The following is a 12,784-nucleotide window of genomic DNA, read 5'->3' as shown; positions in this document are numbered from 1 at the left end:
ATGACGCCGTGGCCCCGCCCCCCCCAGCGGGAAGCGGGAGGAGCGGGGGCGCCGTCGGCTCAGGGAGCGGGACGGTCCTGGGAATACCGGGTTGTGCCGGGCTTTGGGTCGGGAAACACCTCCGTGATGGCCGGGTCCAACCGCTAACCCGGAGCTGCCAGGCCCGCCACCCAAACATCCAGGTATGGTGGCTCCACCGCTTCCTCGGGCAGGCTGTTCCAATGCTTGGCAGCCCTTCCTGTGAGGCGATTGTTCCTGATATCCGGCCTGAACCTCTCCTGGCACAACCTGAGGCCATTGCTCTTGTCCTGTCACTTGTTGTCGGGGAGGAGAGGCCGACCCCAGCTGGCCACAGCCTCCTCTGAGGTGTTGTAGGGGTGATGAGCGCTTCCCTCGGTGTGCAGGTGTTAGAAGGATAAATATTTGCATTTAATATTTGTCGGCAGAATTGGCGTGATAAAGTTTAGTATTTGACATGTTTCAATGATCTCGGATGCAGGGAGGTTAACAAAGCTTGGGGAGAAGGAGATAGCACTGAGAGTGGATGTGAAAAACGTGTATTATATGATTGGCTTTTCGCAAATATTAAAATGAATATTATATGTGTTATGTTAGAAAGTTATGCCGTATTAATTTTTTAAAGTACTGCGTTAAATATAGCTTTAGGTTATAACATAATGTTAAAATAGAACCTATATATGTGAGATGTTTTTTTAAGAAAGGAATGAGGTACTCGCACCAGATAGCAGCCACAGGACACCTTAAATCTTTCAGAGAAAAAAGAATTTATTGCTCCATTTTCAGAAGAAACAAACTCTTCCTGCCTCGCTCAGCTCTGCAGACGCCACGCCGCCAGGATTAATAGGAAGAAGCTGACACTGACCAGATAGAATCCCTTGTTTGAATGGAATTTATGCATCATGTATGAGGTGTATGAATATGCAACAAGCTATTGTTTTTAAGGGTTAGTCCTCTGTTAACGTGTGTCCTTTTTTGGGCTTATTTTGCCCAGAAAAGGTACCTGGACCGTGCGTAACTCTTTGTTCTTATTGTCTCGTATTGTCCTAATCACAATTTTCCACATTTTTATTATTCTAATTATATTACTCATATAATTATAACCATTTTATTACTATTAAACTTTTAAAATTTTTAAAGCAAGTGATTGGTGTTTTTCACAGTGGACACAAAAGGATGCAGAATTTACAAGCCACCAGAACGTTTGGCAGAACTCCCGAGGTAAGGATGGAATTACCAAAACCAACTCTGCAGCTGTGCTGGAATTGGCTGGAGCTGGGTAAAAAATTCTGACAGGGAGATTGTGGCTCATGGAATTGAGAAACCCACCAATTTAGGAGAAGGCCTGACCATACAGACTAATTAGCATGAGAATAAGGGAATTATTTAACCAACAGGAGATAGAATACAAATTAATAAGAGAACTATGTAACTTGTAGCCAGTGAGCATTAGTACCTTTGTTTGCTAAAATGTATAAATAGTGAAACATCCTGGTAGTCAGCGTGCAGGCTTTGTGGATTTGCCACTCAGCAGCCCTGTCTGCTTGGGGCTGTAAAAAAATAAAATACCTCGACTCAGCTTGTGGATTGGCTTCTTGAATATCGGGTGAAATAACCTATTTAGAACAACAACCTGAGCCTCCTTTTCTCCAGGCTAAGCAACCCCAGCTCCCTCAGCCTCTCCTCATCAGACTTGTGCCCAGACCTTTCACATTTCACTATTGCTAAAGTAGAAATGACTCTACAGCTGTAGCTGTTGGTTATTCTTTTTCCTGATAAACAGCCCTAGACCACAGTCTGCCACCATTTTCAAACTATCACTGAAGTAAAAATTATTAGGGACTTGTTTATGTCATCAGTAAAATCACCTCAGTGCTGACAATTTACAGGTTGAGCAATATTCTACAGATACCTCCTGGGTGACAGAAATATTTCCAGCGGAAATTACATTTATCATGATCATAGGATCAGAATCATGGAATTGTTTGGGTTAGAAGGGATGTTGGTGTCTGGCCAAAAGCACAGGTGCTGCCAGACTCTTGTTCATAGGTGGGGAAAAAGCTCAAACATGCATTCATATGGGAAGAGGCGAGTAATTTTAAAATTAAATTTATTAAATTAAATGCAAATATTTAAAGTAACGCATGAAAGGAGAGATGGAAATATGTGGGGTTTTTTTTAATGGTGTGGCTGTAGTTAGCTTTTGTACCGGGAGAGGGAAGTGTTTGCCCAGAAAAGGAAGGTGCAGCGGGAGGGGCAGCTTGAGCCGCGCTTGGGGGGCCGGTTCCAGGCGCTGCTCCGCTGCTGGGGTGGTGGAGGCACCCTGCCAGCCCAGAGCTTGTCACCTCACCTGTAACTGAAACCATTGTTTGACACGGCCTGAAAAACGTGGGCTATGCCAGAGCCATGCCAATTCATGTCAGACCATGGGGAAGGGGCTCCATAACATTGAAAACAGGCTCCACATGATCTGTCTGTCTGTCTGTCTGAGTCACCTGCGTGTGCTATGAGACTTGCTGATGTTGTTCATTCAGGCTTGGGAGAAAGTTGACTTCCCCCCCCCACCCATTTCTCATCTCTTACTTTATATAAATTAAATCATATTATCAGCTGAATAAAGGGCCACTCTAAATGAATAATGTGAGATTATTCTAGCCCCCATCTCTTGCTGTAAGAAAGAGAACCCAAGAAGAGCTCTCTGAATTGGTTATAAAAAAAGCTTTAAACTTTAAAATTATGGTAGAAAGTGAAAGTAGAAAATACTGCTAAAGAAAATAGTCTTTTTTGACTAGAAATATTCCAAAACTAAGGTTTTAGATGAACAGAGAGAAGAACTGCCAACATACTGGAAAAAAGCAGTGCAGTATGTTTGTTAATGAATACGACATGACTGAGGAGTTTTTTTTTCTTGGGGTAGGAACAGATAAAGAGGAAGAACAGTGTGATTTAATGGTGATTTATAGCCACCTCTTGTTCTATACCGAGTTTTTCCCGTTTGGAACGGTGTTAGTTACTTTCTCCTGGAGAGGTGGAGATGAACGCGGGGCTGTTAGTGCTCGTGTTGGGTTGTGGACAGATGAGGCTGCAGTGCCTGAAGAAGTTCTCACCCCAGCAGCTGCTGCACGCCCCGGGCAGAGACCGCCCCTTCCACGGCAATTTATGGTCAAAGAAAAGCTCAGCAGCGTGGCACTTCTGCTTGCCACGTGGTGGAGTCACCGTGCAACATCTGACAGCATCGCTTGGGGCCATCCTCATCACCTCCTTAACAGAGGTGCCAAACTCTGCTCTGGGCTGCCAGGCAAAATCTGGTTTGGGGGTCAGAAACTCAATCAGAGAGTAGTGCTGCATACCTGTAAATTAAAATGCCACAGTTATCCTGGATATAAAGAGGACTGAGTGATATTATTAATGTAGCTAATTATGAATTCGATAGCAGTATGTTAGAAAAAGCTGTGTCTTCTAGTATGTGCTAGGTGGGAAGCTAAGGGGGGAAAAAAGAAGTAAATATTGCTTTCTGTAAAAGTATTATAAGCAAAATAATTTTTCAGCCCAAATTTAAACCTATTAGCAGCTGAAAGCTCAGACGGATGAAAGCAATCAACAGCAACAGTATCTCAGGACACCACTGTAGTCAGAGGTCAGTTGATAGAACAGGTGTTCTATCTTCTTGTGTCAAGAGGCTGTGTAGATGGAATTACAAAAACTTCACCCAGAAGCTGTCCTTTGGAGTAAAATCCTGTTCCAAGACCAATCTGAGTTTCCATTTTAATTTCTGTTACCATTCCTGCAGAATGGAGACTCCTCAGCTTCCCATCTCTGATGGCACGAGGGCTTAGTGCTTTGTTCTCACTCCTTGTTGCCAACCCTCATGCTTAAGTGCTTTTCTTCTCAACCCACTTCCTTCCCCACTGCCTTGCACACCCTCCAGTGTAGAACTACAGGCATGAAAGGTGGATAAATTGCCTTAGGAACCTGCTTTAAATAGCTTACCTGTTATTTCCACACCAGTCATGGGAAGTTGCACAAGGCAGTTTTATCTTTTAAACATTGATGAATACAAGGTGTCCCACCTTAGGCACTTAATTTTAAGGTGGCATCCTGCCAGCCACTGTAGCTTGTTACTGACTGTGAGATACAATTAATAATGTGTGGACTGACGAAGGAGAAGCTAGATTAACACAAAGCACAGCCCCTCAGGAAAATTTAAATAACATTTTAATAAAGTGAATAATAGAGAATCTTTCTGCATTTTATTAGTGTATTACACTTTTCACCAGAATATACATATAAGTTTTATGTTTGTTGAATCTCATGGTGATTTTCTGGTGCATTGAATACTTTCAGGGTTTCCTCTTGATTTATTGGATAAATTGCTGGGGATTATATACCATATGATCCCATTCTCTCATACCAGTTACAGCAGAAATGTTTTACTGATATATTTTGTATTTTGGTGGCATTTTTCAAATAATTTGGTAAGGGTGCCTAAGAAGGGTTCATTTACCTGGTTTCACCTAGAAGACTGCTTCACATGTGAATCTGAGAATGACTGATTTTTCTGCTCCTCATCTTTTATGTGGGACATGGGACTTGCTGGCATACAACACCTGGAATTCTGCCAGGTATTATACTTTATTTATATCAATTTATATCTACAGGTAGGTGGAAGTATGGTCACAAACAGCAATGATTGTCAAATGGCCCACTAAGGACTTAAAGGACCAAGACCAGGGATTTGACCCTAGAGTCAAAAACTTGCAAAAGTGTTTACTGTATATTGTTTTTTTTTATCCCAGTGTAGAGAATGTGTGTGTGTGGGAGGGGGGGGGGTGCCAAAAGAATTTACTAAAATTCCTGTCTGTGTGCTACTAGGACTATGGAAATCTGGCATTTTTTTCAAGAGCAAGGTCTCACAATATGGATGGTACTCACAAAAACCATGCTATCAACAACTCTTCCCATCACATAGCAATATTTTTTGGATTCTAACCTAACAATGCTACTGTGATTTCAGCAGAGAACTTGGATTAGTTGGACATTTTTTAAGCTGGAATTTCCTTACAATGTGCCTCTCATTTTGAGCATACTCTGACATGGAACCCCTTTAACTGAATTCATGAGTGCATTATAATGTCAAACTTAGTTATTAAAGAATGCAGGAAGACATCTTCTGGACCAGATATCTATGCTTCTATACCACAAGTGCCTGGGGTTGCTTTCACATCTGCCAATGGTATGAATTCTGAATGAATTCTGGTATGAATGTTGTTATTTTGTGATTATGCTGAAAATGATATGAAAATGATATATGACTGAAAAATGATACCATTTTTGCAAATTCAGTTCCTGTGGATTGCACTTCTGAAGCTCATTCCTACCTCCTTGTCATCTTCTTTTTGACCTTCCTTGTTAATATTCAGAAAAAATACAGCTCTGCCCCAAAGAACTTCTAGTTCAAACATAAACATAAAAAACCATACAAAAGCCAGTGGAAGAGGTAGGCAACTAATTCTGATCGTAAACTTTTGAAAACAAGCTTTTCTTTGACTATAAATTTGAAAAAAGAGAGCAAAGATACCCAGCAATCCAGGACTGGGGTAAAGGAAGAAGTCAAGAAAGTTAGAATAAGAAGACAAGAGAGGGAGAATCCCAGAAAGATAGGTGAATGGAGGGAGTGTGATGACCCATCCTTAAGGGGAAGGAAGTGGGAGTAAAGGGTAAGAAGAGGTCAGAATTATGAGTGTTGGAAGGTGAGCTTGGTCTCAGTGGAGAGGGAGAGAAGGCACCCTTGGAGGAATAAAATAAGCTAAAGCAGGGAGAGCCTATCTTAACTCAAATGTTCAGCCTGCTTTGGAAGAAATCCACCATGCTGCAATTGTTTTAATTTGTGTGCCAAATTGTTCTCTGTGTGGGGCTTGGTTAATGAGGAAATGGTCCTCACCAGTGTTTAGTCCAGTCCAAATAACCTCTGACATGCATAGGCAAGAGGAAAAAAAGGAATCAACTCTTGTATTTCAAGCTACAGAGATGCAATCAAGAAAAGCCCTGCTGAGGCTGCATAGCAGGAATTCATCCAAAAATCTCCCCAAACGAGGAAAACTATCTGGGTGAAGTTTTTATATCAGAAGTTATTGCACTCTGTATCTCTTCTGTACTTCAGCACAGGGTATAATTTACAAGAGGGGATCCTCTGGAGCAGTTGCTGCATGATCACCATGCATTGCTCTCACATGTTGGTTCTCCTTGACAAAGAATAAAGAAAGAATGGGAAAATGTTTTAAAAAATGTAGTGAAATTCAGTATAGTATCTTAAAATATGTAAGGTCAACAGGTAACAATTTTATTAAGATACTTGAAAAAAACCCCAAAAAGCATAGGGAGGACGAGCAGCAAATTGTACACGTTACATCTCCCAGCTCACTTTATGAATATGTTCCTTTTTAGTAAATCTGTGTTTGGATTTTGCTTTGGGTTGGTTTTTTTCAACACTGCATAACCCATAAGTTCTCCATACCCAAACTGAAGTTTGTAAAGTACCTTGCTCTTTGGGGACCTGTGTTTCACCTCAGCCTCCTGCTCTCTAAATGTCATTTTAGATTGTCCATGCAAGGGGGTTTTGTGTCCCCCTCTCAGATGGATTGTGGCTGGAAACTGCCAGCCTATGGCAACTGATGACATTCTTTAAGAACTATCTGAAAACAAAGTGAAAAAATCCAGCCATGTCTGTGTGTAAATTCTAACTAAGGCATGTGTCATTGATAAACTTTGCTATTGGGGCTCTCTGTTATACTTTGTTTGTATCAACTTAAAGCCTGAAAGAATGTTGCTTTGGCTGCCTTTCAAAACCTGAGAACTGAGCATATGTGGATTCATTGAAAGGGAAATTAGTCACTCTTATTGCTTTAGAGAAACCAGTCACTTTAAAATCCCTGCAATATCAATATGCCTCCCCATGATATAAATGCCCAGAGGTTTTCTTGTTTTGAACATTCCCTTACTGCAACTATCTAACTACAAAAACACAGTTCACCTACTGAAGTATGGAGAGGCATTTGGAAGTATAGCTTGTTCAATCAAAACATCTGAACAGACTTGGAATCAGTGGAGTGTTAACATTTTTGTCAGTTTTCTCCAAGTGCTTGCTGCTATTAGAAGCTGTCTTTTTCCAGGCAGCCTTGCTTGTCATACAGTACTGGAGAAAGCTCATGGAGAGATCCAGTGTTCTTGAACATTGCAATTTGTAGCAAACCTAAAGCTGTTTACCCTCACTCTCACATGCATATTCATCCACACCTTTGCCAAGGTGAGCTGTTTCTCTAGGTAGAAGAAGACAGTGCAGGTCCAGAAGATCAAGTGTTGTTGCCATGGTGCAACCCACTATGGTGATACTCCTCTCCAAGGGCTCCTCATATCCTGTGTGACCATAACACGTGGCAAGCAGGTTGCTGCAACTCATGGAAAGTCTTCTTTAGTTTTCCAGCAGGAGAATCAACCCAAGCGACAACAAACAAAAAAATTAATACCCACGATGGCAAAATGGTATTGGTTGATAGCAGAGCCCTCTTAGGCTCTGAGACTGCTCAAAAGATGTCCCTAGTCATCACTGGGTAGAATGGTAAGGCTGTTTTTTTCTTGGGTACCTCCTAGATGAAGAGCCTTGAAGCTAAGCTCTGGAACATCACTCCTGCAAAAGATGTAGGAATGGCAGGCTCTGATGCATTGAAATGAAAGGTGAGGGCTAGAAGACCTACTAATTTGTATTCAGTTTTAGATCTCATAAATAGCTCTGTTCCTTCAATAAGGCCAGATCCCTGTCATGTGTGGAACTAAGTGAGGATCCCAGCCTTCATAAACACATCTTCTGATAAAATAAAGCAGTGTTTCAGGATTTAGGTGAGAAAGTGTCACTGTGGTGGTCTGTTGCCCTTACAGAGAGCCTAGGACAAGTATTCTTATCTCTTAGGCACTCGGTTAAGTACCATAAATTAGATGGGATGGATCTCAGTGACAGAAATAACTTAATGATCTCCCTTACTTCACTTGTGCTGTGTTCTGGCAAGTGGAGCAGACCAGCATACTGGCAGGATGCTTGCACACACCCACCCTTCAGCAGGCTACAGCCTAGGAGTAATGGCTAAATTGACTTGCTCAAGATAATCTCACACCTGTTGCTTTTCCAGATGTCTGCTGACCTTAGATGCTTCTTACAAAACTGAAGAAAAATTTGATCAACCCTCTTGCTTTTTCTGGGACTTGGTAATGGTCCTGAGACAGAGAACCATGAAACCTGATTGCAAACTGCATGTATCAAGAGATACATCTAACACTGAAGTACCTGCAATGTCACTGTGATTCCTCTCCTTAGTTAGCTGGTTCCTCAGACTCTCACAAGTCTGGATTCTTTGTGTATTCACAATCATTATATTAAAAATTTCAGTTTCCTCACTACATTTGGTATTGAATTCTTCATAATGAGACTTAAATTCTCTAACTTTCTAATAGTTTGGCATAGTTACTGGCCACTGGCCTTTTTATTGTTGAGGAATTTCACAATTATGTGATTAAAACAAGAGTGTTAGTATGGCAGCATAAGAAACTGAGCCCCTGAGCTATGGTTTTGGATTTTAAAATCAGTGGTTGGAGCTTGTGCTCAGAGGTGTGACAGCAACAGATTTGTGAAAACAATTCAGGATCAAGATTTCACTAGATCATTGTCAATTATACAGTCTGCTAGCATATATTTTAAGCATGGAGGTAGCTCCAAAGAAAAATTCCTAGGCAAGTTCCTGTGCTTTCCTGAACTTTGGGATCTGGGCAAACAGCTGAAGGAGAGCATTCACTACCACACAAAATTTCCCCTGACTCTTGGGGAAGAAGTTGAAGGGGAAGGAGACTCTGGAATTAGTTTTCCTTTCTTTACTTTCCCTTGACTCTAAGTGCTGGTTTAAGTGACACTGTGGTACATTTTCTCCTTGTTTTCATGTTGTTCTGCACTCCTTAAGAGCAGGTGGGACAAAAAAAAGAGAACTCATTTTGTGGAGAAATATGTGCAAAGAGTTGCCTAACACACAAAGTCAGTCCACCAAACAAAATATATTTCCCCCTAAATTTTTAGGTAGGGTTAGTAATCTGAGGTGCCACTGTACTTCACAGAAGTAGGGATGCTCAGGTAACAGTGTGGTTTCTAACCTGAAGATAAAATACCCAAATGACAAAATATAACACCTGACTACAGCTTTCTATCAATCACATTGTTTCATATTATATATAACTCACCTACTTAAGTTTCACATATAAATTACTTCCCTGGGTTACCTAAGGGAACAGTAATAATTTTCCAAAGTATTCACTGAAGGTTCCTAAGATTATTCAGGTATCTATTAGACTCTAGAGAGACTAAATATAACCACATGGAGTCTTCCTTTAAAATCCATGTCTGGAAGATTAATTTCTCTTTCAAGAGCAGGCAGCAGGGCCATTTTCTTGATGAAGCTGTAGATCTAAAAATGCTTTAAAACTTCTGTGGCTTCTTCACATGAGAAAAGTGTAAATCAGAGAAAGATGTGTCGCAAGAAAAGCCATCTGAAGCAGAGCAAGCAGTACACACAAATCTTATCCCAGCTTTTTGAGCTGGGGGCATTTGGCAAAGGGGAAATTGGGAGGTGCTGGTGGTGGGATCAATCTTCCTGGAGCAGTGGTGATGTTGCTTGCAGCTAGTCAGTGTTGCCATATCTCACTACCTGTGCCCCTGTTCTCACAGGTAGGGGCTGGTAGACCTTAGTTTTGTAGTATATATGGCAACAGTGCAAGTTCATATTTTTCTCTACAGATATAGTACAACATTTTTGCTGCTTTTACAAAAGGAGGGATAGAGTCGACCTCAGAGAGTCCTGTACTTAAATATAACCCCCTAAATTCTGTCTACTCAGTATAGGCCTTTCATGTAAGGAGAAGCAGTAATTGCTTTGGTCAGCTGCTGTCTGTTTTGTAAAGGAGGCAAAGGGTTGTTTTCCTTAGTCAGTTACAAATATCTTGTGAACTAGTGCATCTTTTCTGTGTGTTTATACTTCTACTCCATCTTTCAGCCAACTTTCTTAAAGTATTTTGCAAGTGTTTCTGTGGGAATGCTCACAGAACTGTTCTTTGGTTGAAAAAAATCATCAGCATCTCTAGTGAATGGTGAGAGAAACCGGGGTGAAGAGTCTTAGACATTGATGAATAGGACCAATGATCTGTTTAAAGCCAAGCAAAAATTTAAGTGATTTACCACCCCAGGTCGTTAGATCTTTGCCAAATGTCATCAAGAAAACTGATGGTAGTACTCATATCTCCTACAACCCTGCCAGCCTCAGACTTTACAGCAAAATACTGTTTTATTTAGTAAAAAAGAAATCTGACAAGCAAGGAAGAAAAATGAACTGTTTTTGTGACAGACCGCTACACATAGAAACCTTGCATGACAGTGGCAGGATTTAATCTGGTTGACTCCCCTGGAGAAAGGACTCTACAGCCTGAGTGTGTTTGCAGAGAATCTGTGAATAGAGGGATGGACATCTGCTGGGTAAATCCTCTGTTGCCAGGCTATTGAGTTTTTAAAGCACAGGGCAAATTCCACCTAATTTCCTGGAAAAACATTGAGATACCTCTAACTTCTGTAACCTAAATTACAATGGCATTCAGATAAGGGCATGGGACAGTCTATTTTAAATCTCACAACCATGATATGAGTACTACTAGAAAAAACTGCTGCTTCATTAAATTCAAATTCTGAAGTTAAGTGTTATACTCACCACAATGCTCTCTAAGATTTTTTCCTTCTCTTTCTGGTTGGCACATAAATGACATAATTTGCTCTGATATATTAGGATTAGAAGGCAACTCAAAAGTCCTTTAGCTGATGTTTCAAATAATATATTTTTCAAGTGCACACACTTCATGCTCTAGAATTTCATGTTTGTGCCATTATATAGTTGTTATTATATGAACCACACCAAATGAGGTCCAGGTTGTATGTGACGCTGGATGGCATTGGTGGAGTGCTGGTGAGCACCCTGCTGTCACAGGTTCTGTGGGGTGGCTGAGGTGTTCACACAGGGTGGCATATCTGACACAGCTGGCAACCACGCCCTTGGCAGTGGGAGAAGATAGCCCTGAGCAGTAAAGCACCAAGAGTAAATGTCTGAATAAATCCCTTCCTCTTGGTTTTTCATTCTCAGGCAGCAATCCCTTTTGAACAGAAGCAATGGATCTGATTCTGTCCTCCCACAGGTATTATACTTGGTGTCTTCTCAGATGTGTCATCTCATGTGAAGGAGAAGCATGTGGTGTGCAGTCCCTTCCAGTGCCTGACAGCCCTGGTCACACTGACAATAAATTACAACAAATACTTTGTTTTCCCTAATCTCTACTTATATTTTTAGCTAATGATAAAATAATTTACCTGTTCTAGGTTTGGTGTAGTTTCTATTTTTGTTTTTGTTTTCCCAGCAGAACTTCAGCTTCTTCACCTGATTTCTTCAACTTCTTTTTCAAAATGTTCAATAATTAGGGCTGTACCTTGCAAGATGCTGCATGTGCATTGGAAAAAAGCTTGACCCAGTGTTATCTGGGGTCTTTGAGCACGGGAACACCTCTGGCTGCAGCATCAGCAGTGAAAGGGGAGAGCTGCCTCCATCAACTGTGGTACAAGAGCCATGTACTTCTCAAATGGAGATTGAAGTGTCAAAACAAGGCTTGCCTGGGCTCCAGGAAGCTCGTTCTTGGCATTCCATGTGGAAGGACTGTCATTCTTCATCCCATACCTGTGGTGTGAGTAGCCCAGAGCATGGCCAGAGTGCGGCGGGAGCCAGTTCCAGATGGGTTTGTGCAGCCTATTACATGGTGTACACTCATTTTCACTGTCTCTCTGTGCTTGGAAAGAAAGCAGTATTCCTGGCTCTTTTTCCTGCTTTCACAGCCACATATTCATACAAAGTTTTTACCCTGGCTGGTATGATCACAAAGGAAATAGTGCAGTAGCCTCTCAGATTAAGGGAAAAGAGCAAATCAAAACAAATCAGTCTCCTGAGCCAGAGTCCCAGCTACCACAGGGTTGGGAAAAATGCCATGCACGTGATTTTGCTGCATGCTAAAATAAAGGGAAGGGAAATGAAAAAATATATCACCATGTCCTTTAGAAAATTGTACCTACAGAGTTGAAGCAACCACAAGCTATGCTGTACAGATGGTTTTTCTCTTGCCAGGGAGAAGTGCAGTGAGGCCAGAGTCTTTTAATCTGTCATATATATAACTGAAGATTTGCAGTTGGAATCAGACTTGGAAATGTAAATGGCTTTTCAATTGCAGAGTCTGGTCCTTCATAATGGCTTTAATTCAAAGCTTTGTCTGGGTAGAACAACAGCTGTTCTGCCTGTGGTTTTTCTTGCCTTATTTTATTTTTAGAATTTCCTCATATGTAAGATGTCACAAGATGGATGCAGACTGGGAGACCTCATAAGACCTGAAATAAATAAAGTGCTCTCCTTCGCCACAAAAAGAGTTAATTCACCTGGTGGAGACTCCTGACCTGGACTTTTGACCACCTTCCCTCTCCTAACATGGCTAATCTGGATAAAATGGTATCCAGAGATCCAATCTGCCTTTGAAATTATTTTTTTTTTTTTTCTATGAAATCATCAGCTGGTGACTGCTGAGAGTCCCCAACTTCTGCATCTTAAAGTTAAAAATTGGGGATAAGCAGTGATTGGTCATTTAAAAATGCTACCAT

The 12,784-nt window shown here is 41.2% G+C and overlaps 1 long non-coding RNA gene across 2 annotated transcripts in view; it reads left to right on the top strand.

The window, feature by feature from the left end:
* Positions 1 to 35: 35 nt before the first annotated feature.
* LOC118696887 (uncharacterized) overlaps positions 36 to 12,784 on the top strand; it is a 33,740-nt gene continuing 20,991 nt past the window's right edge. The window contains exons 1-3 of one of the 2 annotated variants that reach the window (XR_004981695.1): positions 36 to 182; positions 1,182 to 1,239; positions 8,199 to 11,826. This is a non-coding gene — a long non-coding RNA (uncharacterized LOC118696887). The remainder of the gene's footprint in view (positions 183 to 1,181; positions 1,240 to 8,198; positions 11,827 to 12,784) is intronic. The other variant, XR_004981696.1, reaches the window with a different exon arrangement.

The sequence above is a fragment of the Molothrus ater genome, chromosome 1 (assembly GCF_012460135.2).
Source record: "Molothrus ater isolate BHLD 08-10-18 breed brown headed cowbird chromosome 1, BPBGC_Mater_1.1, whole genome shotgun sequence".
NCBI lineage: Eukaryota > Metazoa > Chordata > Aves > Passeriformes > Icteridae > Molothrus > Molothrus ater.
The sequence above is the reverse complement of the archived record's forward strand: the minus strand, read 5'-3'. Positions and strand labels throughout refer to the sequence as shown.